Source organism: Camellia sinensis, chromosome 12 (assembly GCF_055761805.1).
Source record: "Camellia sinensis isolate YWXY chromosome 12, ASM5576180v1, whole genome shotgun sequence".
Lineage (NCBI taxonomy): Eukaryota > Viridiplantae > Streptophyta > Magnoliopsida > Ericales > Theaceae > Camellia > Camellia sinensis.
In genome coordinates, this window is record NC_138972.1 from 1,717,501 (window position 1) to 1,725,000 (window position 7,500).

A 7,500-nucleotide genomic window follows, 5' to 3' on the forward strand; every position below is an offset into this window, starting at 1 on the left:
TGCCACCGCCACCACCGCGGGCCGCCACTCGACGCATCCCGTGCTTGGCTATGTAGTTTCGATGCCACAAGCCAAGCGATGGCATGTGCCAAGCGCCCGCCTAGGCATAGGCGTGGCCTGTGGCCTGGCCATGCTGGCCAGCCTTAAGGGAGGTGCCCCCCCCCTTATAATAGCCTGTTAAGCCCTTTTCAATCTGGCAGGAGGAAACATCAACCATGTTCGAGGAGTCATAATGGGGTTTTTTTAAAAAGTAATGGTTTTTTGCCAAAACTTTCAACATGAAAGTTGTATGAAATAATTTAATACACCATAAAAAAAATTATAAAAAAATATTTGGCCACCGGAATATTTTATTTTAATTTATTTCAATTTTAATACTTAAAAAATAATAAAAATTACTAAAAATACTCAAAAAATTCTAGAAAAATTCCAACAATTATAAGATGAGGAACTAGTAATTATAGTAATTTTTTTAATTATTTTTTTATTTTTAATTTATTTTATTATAATTTTTATGAGTAAATAAATAATTAAAAAGCCCGACGAACGTGCAAAAACTCTTAGAGAAACCGAGCAAGCATCGGATAGCTCGAATGCAAATAAGAAACGCAACAGGCAACTTCCGAGGGACATACTTTTCCCAACAAGCTTCCACTGGGGAAAGCACTAGCAACGTGTTCGCAAGTCAAAGGCAACCAAACGGCTATTACCCGAGGGACAAGCATTTCGCAGGGCAACATATACGTAAGTCAAAGCCAAACCAAATGGCAATTACACGAGGGACAGGATTGCTTGCCAAGGGCGTGGCATGCGATGTTCTAGCCCAAGGCCAAGGCACGCCACGCTGCGGGACAAGGCCGTGGCAAGACATGCGGCTGGCCTTGGCCTTGGCATGGCATGCCGCTGGCTTTGGCTGGGCTGCGTTGGCCTTGGCATGGAATGTTGCTGGCTTCGGATGGGCTGCCTTGGCCTTGGCCTTGGCCGTGGCATGACATGCTGCTGGCCTTGGCCTTGGCATGGCATGCTGCTGGCTTTGGCTGGCCTGCCTTGGCCGTGGCATGGCATGCTGCTGGCCTTGGCCTTGGCATGGCATGCTGCTGGCTTTGGCTGGGCTGCCTTGGCCGTGGCATGGCATGCTGCTGGCCTTGGCCTTGGCATGGCATGCTGCTGGCTTTGGCTGGGCTGCCTTGGTCGTGGCATGGCATGCTGCTGGCCTAGGCCTTGGCATGGCATGCTGCTGGCTTTGGCTGGGCTGCCTTGGCCGTGGCATGGCATGCTGCTGGCCTTGGCCTTGGCATGGCATGCTGCTGGCTTTGGCTGGGCTGCCTTGGCCGTGGCATGGCATGCTGCTGGCCTAGGCCTTGGCATGGCATGCTGCTGGCTTTGGCTGGCCTGCCTTGGCCGTGGCATGGCATGCTGCTGGCCTAGGCCTTGGCATGGCATGCTGCTGGCTTTGGCTGGGCCGCCTTGGCCGTGGCATGGCATGCTGCTGGCCTTGGCCTTGGCATGGCATGCTGCTGGCTTTGGCTGGGCTGCCTTGGCCGTGGCATGGCATGCTGCTGGCCTTGGCCTTGGCATGGCATGCTGCTGGCTTTGGCTGGGCTGCCTTGGCCGTGGCATGGCATGCTGCTGGCCTTGGCCTTGGCATGGAATGCTGCTGGCTTTGGCTGGCCTGCCTTGGCCGTGGCATGGCATGCTGCTGGCCTAGGCCTTGGCATGGCATGCTGCTGGCTTTGGCTGGGCTGCCTTGGCCGTGGCATGGCATGCTGCTGGCCTTGGCCTTGGCATGGCATGCTGCTGGCTTTGGCTGGGCTGCCTTGGCCGTGGCATGGCATGCTGCTGGCCTTGGCCTTGGCATGGCATGCTGCTGGCTTTGGCTGGGCTGCCTTGGCCGTGGCATGGCATGCTGCTGGCCTAGGCCTTGGCATGGCATGCTGCTGGCTTTGGCTGGCCTGCCTTGGCCGTGGCATGGCATGCTGCTGGCCTAGGCCTTGGCATGGCATGCTGCTGGCTTTGGCTGGGCCGCCTTGGCCGTGGCATGGCATGCTGCTGGCCTTGGCCTTGGCATGGCATGCTGCTGGCTTTGGCTGGGCTGCCTTGGCCGTGGCATGGCATGCTGCTGGCCTTGGCCTTGGCATGGCATGCTGCTGGCTTTGGCAGGCCTGCCTTGGCCGTGGCATGGCATGCTGCTGGCCTTGGCCTTGGCCTGGCATGGCATGCTGCTGGCTTTGGCTGGCCTGCCTTGGCCGTGGCATGGCATGCTGCTGGCCTTGGCCTTGGCATGGCATGCTGCTGGCTTTGGCTGGCCTGCCTTGGCCGTGGCATGGCATGCTGCTGGCCTTGGCCTTGGCATGGCATGCTGCTGGCTTTGGCTGGGCTGCCTTGGCCGTGGCATGGCATGCTGCTGGCCTTGGCCTTGGCATGGCATGCTGCTGGCTTTGGCTGGGCTGCCTTGGCCTTGGCATGGCATGCTGCTGGCCTTGGCCTTGGCATGGCATGCTGCTGGCTTTGGCTGGCCTGCCTTGGCCGTGGCATGGCATGCTGCTGGCCTTGGCCTTGGCATGGCATGCTGCTGGCTTTGGCTGGGCTGCCTTGGCCGTGGCATGGCATGCTGCTGGCCTTGGCCTTGGCATGGCATGCTGCTGGCTTTGGCTGGGCTGCCTTGGCCGTGGCATGGCATGCTGCTGGCCTTGGCCTTGGCATGGCATGCTGCTGGCTTTGGCTGGGCTGCCTTGGCCTTGGCATGGCATGCTGCTGGCCTTGGCCTTGGCATGGCATGCTGCTGGCTTTGGCTGGCCTGCCTTGGCCGTGGCATGGCATGCTGCTGGCCTTGGCCTTGGCATGGCATGCTGCTGGCTTTGGCTGGGCTGCCTTGGCCGTGGCATGGCATGCTGCTGGCCTTGGCCTTGGCATGGCATGCTGCTGGCGTTGGCTGGGCTGCCTTGGCCGTGGCATGGCATGCTGCTGGCCAGGCCTTGGCATGGCATGCTGCTGGCGTTGGCTGGCCTGCCTTGGCCGTGGCATGGCATGCTGCTGGCCTTGGCCTTGGCATGGCATGCTGCTGGCTTTGGCTGGGCTGCCTTGGCTGTGGCATGGCATGCTGCTGGCCAGGCCTTGGCATGGCATGCTGCTGGCGTTGGCTGGCCTGCCTTGGCCGTGGCATGGCATGCTGCTGGCCTAGGCCTTGGCATGGCATGCTGCTGGCTTTGGCTGGGCCGCCTTGGGCGTGGCATGGCATGCTGCTGGCCTTGGCGTTGGCATGGCATGCTGCTGGCCTTGGCCTTGGCATGGCATGCTGCGGGCTTTGGCTGGGCTGCCTTGGCCGTGGCATGGCATGCTGCTGGCCTTGGCCAGGGCATGGCATGCTGCTGGCTTTGGCTGGCCTGCCTTGGCCGTGGCATGGCATGCTGCTGGCCTTGGCCTTGGCATGCCATGCTGCTGGCTTTGGCTGGGCTGCCTTGGCCGTGGCATGCCATGCTGCTGGCCTTGGCTGCGGTTCTTATCACTAGACGTGCGTTGCGTGCGAAGGCGTGCAAAGGCGTGCGCGACCATGCGCGCAACACGCGCACCGTGGTCAAAAGACCACGCGTGCGGTATTCGCACAGGCCACGCTGCCCACGCCGCGGGCATGCCATGCCAGGCTGCCCTGGCCGGCTGCATGCCAGGCCGCCCAGGCCGTGCGCATGCCATGCCGTGCTGCCCAGGCCGTGCGCATGCCATGCCGTGCTGCCCACGCCGCGGGCATGCCAGGCCGGCTGCATGCCAGGCCGCCCAGGCCGTGCGCATGCCATGCCGTGCTGCCCACGCCGCGGGCATGCCAGGCCGGCTGCATGCCAGGCCGCCCAGGCCGTGCGCATGCCATGCCGTGCTGCCCATGCCGCGCGCATGCCAGGCCGCCCACGCCCGCGCGCATGCCACGCCATGCTGCCCAAGGCCGCGCCCAGGCCGCGCAAGGCCGCGCCCAGGCCGCCCAAGGCCGCGCCCGAGCCGCCCAAGGCCGCGCCCAGGCCGCCCAAGGCCGCGCCCAGGCCGCGCAAGGCCGCGCCCAGGCCGCCCAAGGCCGCCCAAGGCCGCGGTCCAGGCCGCCCAAGGCCGCGGTCCAGGCCGCCCAAGGCCGCAGCCCAGGCCGCGGTCCGAGCCGCCCAAGGCCGCAGCCCAGGCCGCGGTCGAGCCGCAGTGCATGTAACCCAAGGCCGCAGCCCAGGCCGCGCCCAACATGGGGCGTACCTGCCACTGCCTTGCCCTGGGCAAGGGAGGTGCCCCCCCCTTATAATAGCCTGTTAAGCCCTTTTCAATCTGGCAAGAGGAAACATCAACCATGTTCGAGGAGTCATAATGGGGTTTTTTTAAAAAGTAATGGTTTTTTGCCAAAACTTTCAACATGAAAGTTGTAGGAAATAATTTAATACACCATTAAAAAAATTAAAAAATATATTTTTTTACCGAAAATATTTTATTTTAATTTATTTCGATATTAATACTTAAAAAATAATAAAAATTAATAAAAATGGTCAAAAAATTATGGAAAAATTACCATAATTAAAGGATGATTCACTAGTAATTATAGAAATTATTAAATTATTTTTTTCATTTTTTTTATTTTATTTTGATTTTTTTATGCCAAATAAGGGTTTTAAAAATTCGAAAAGCTCCAGAAAAATTGCAAAAAAATAGGGAATGACATTTAAAATTGATTGTAGTGCATTTTTAATTGTGTTGCACGGTTTGGGTAAGATTATAAAAGAATCATGTTCAAAAAGATCGATCGAGGCGGTGGCATGCCATGGCCTTGGCCTTGGCCTTTGCCCGCGGCCTTGGCCTTGGCCATGCCTTGCACAGGGACTTGGCCTTGCCCACTGCCTTGGCCTTGGCTTTGGCCTTGGCCTTGGCATGGCATGGCATGGCATGGCATGCTCGCCGAGGCCGTGGCATGCCTTGCTGCTAGCCAAGGCCGTGGCGTGGCATGCTCGCCCAGCCCGTGGCATGCCATGCTCGCCCAGCCCGTGGCACGGCATGTTGGCCCAAGCCATTGGCATGGCATGCCGACCAAGGCATGCTGGCCAACGCTGCACAAGGCGGTGCCATGGCATGGCATGCTGACCAAGACCGTGCCATGGCATGCTAGGCGAGGCCGGGGCATGGCATGCTGGCCGAGGCCGTGGCTTGCCATGCCGCCACGGCCGTGGCATGCCGGGCAACGGACCGGCATGGCCCAGCCCGTGGCACGCCATGTTGGCCCAAGGCATTGGCATGGCATGCCGGCCAAGGCATGCTGGCCAACGCTGCGGCACGGCGTGCTGGACAAGGCGGTGCCATGGCATGGCATGCTGACCAAGACAGTGCCATGGCATGCTGGCCGAGGCCGTGGCATGGCATGCTGGCCGAGGCCGTGGCAGGGAATGCTGGCCGAGGCCGTGGCTTGCCATGCCGCCACGGCCGTGGCATGCTGGGCAACGGACCGGCATGGCATCCTGGCCGTGGCGGTGGCACGACATGCTGGCCGAGGCAGTGGCATGGCATGTTGGCCAAGGCTAAGGCATGGCACGCTGTGGCATGGCACGCTGGCCAAGGCAGTCGCAAGGCATGCGGGCCGAGGCCGTGGCATGGCATGGCATGCGGGCCGAGGCCGTGGCACGGCCCGCTGGGCAACGCGGTGGCATGGCATGCTGGGCAACGCCGTGGCAAGGCATGCGGACCGAGGCCGTGGCATGGCATGGCATGCGGGCCGAGGCCGTGGCATGGCATGGCATGTTGGGCAACGCCGTGGCAAGACATGCGGGCCAAGGCCGTGGCATGGCATGCGGGCCGAGGCCGTCCGTGGCATGGCATGCGGGCCGAGGCCGTGGCACGACATGTTGGCCAAGGCTAAGGCATGGCACGCCGGGCATCGCGGTGGCATGGCATGCTGGGCAACGCGGTGGCAAGGCTTGCGGGCCGAGGCCGTGGCACGGCAGGTTGGGCAACGCCGAAGAAGGGCATGCGGGCCGAGGCCGTGGCATGGCATGCGGGCCGAGGCCGTGGCATGGCATGTTGGGCGACGCCGTAGCAAGGCATGCGGGCCGAGGCCGTGGCTTGTCGTGCGGGCCGAGGCCGTGGCATGGCATGCGGGTCGAGGCCGTGGCATGGCATGTTGGGCGACGCCGTAGCAAGGCATGCGGGTCGAGGCCGTGGCATGGCCTGTTGGGCGACGCAGTAACAAGGCATGCGGGCCGAGGCCGTGGCACGACATGTTGGCCAAGGCTAAGGCATGGCACGCCGGGCATCGCGGTGGCATGGCATGCTGGGCAACGCGGTGGCAAGGCATGCGGGCCGAGGCCGTGGCATGGCATGTTGGGCAACGCCGTAGAAGGGCATGCGGGCCGAGGCCGTGGCATGGCATGCGGGCCGAGGCCGTGGCATGGCATGTTGGGCGACGCCGTAGCAAGGCATGCGGGCCGAGGCCGTGGCTTGTCGTGCGGGCCGAGGCCGTGGCATGGCATGCGGGTCGAGGCCGTGGCATGGCATGTTGGGCGACGCCGTAGCAAGGCATGCGGGCCGAGGCCGTGGCATGGCCTGTTGGGCGACGCCGTAGCAAGGCATGCGGGCCGAGGCAGTGGCATGGCATTTTGGCCACGCCGTGGCAAGACATGCTGGCCGTGGCATGGCATGGCATGCGGGCCGAGGCCGTGGCACGACATGTTGGCCAAGGCTAAGGCATGGCATGCTGGGCAACGCGGTGGCAAGGCATGCGGGCTGAGGCCGTGGCATGGCATGCGGGCCGAGGCCGTGGCATGGCATGTTGGCCGAGGCCGTGGCTAGGCATGCGGGCCGAGGCCGTGGCATGGCATGTTTGGCAACGCCGTGGCAAGACATGCGGGCCGTGGCATGGCATGGCATGCGGGCCGAGGCCGTGGCACGACATGTTGGCCAAGGCTAAGGCATGGCACGCCGGGCAACGCGGTGGCATGGCATGCTGGGCAACGCGGTGGCAAGGCATGCGGGCCGGGGCCGTGGCATTGCATGTTGGGCGACGTCGTAGCAAGGCATGCGGTCCGAGGCCGTGGCATGTCATGAGGGCCGAGGCCGTGGCATGGCATGCGGGCCGAGGCCGTGGCATGGCAAGTTGGGCGACGTCGTACCAAGGCATGCGGGCCGAGGCCGTGGCATGTCATGCGGGCCGAGGCCGTGGCATGGCATGCGGGCCGAGGCCGTGGCAAGGCATGTTGGCCGAGGCCGTGGCTAGGCATGCGGGCCGAGGCCGTGGCTAGGCATGTTTGGCAACGCCGTGGCAAGACATGCGGGCCGTGGCATGGCATGGCATGCGGGCCGAGGCCGTGGCACGACATGTTGGCCAAGGCTAAGGCATGGCACGCCGGGCAACGCGGTGGCATGGCATGCTGGGCAACGCGGTGGCAAGGCATGCGGGCCGGGGCCGTGGCATGGCATGTTGGGCGACGTCGTAGCAAGGCATGCGGTCCGAGGCCGTGGCATGTCATGCGGGCCGAGGCCGTGGCATGGCAT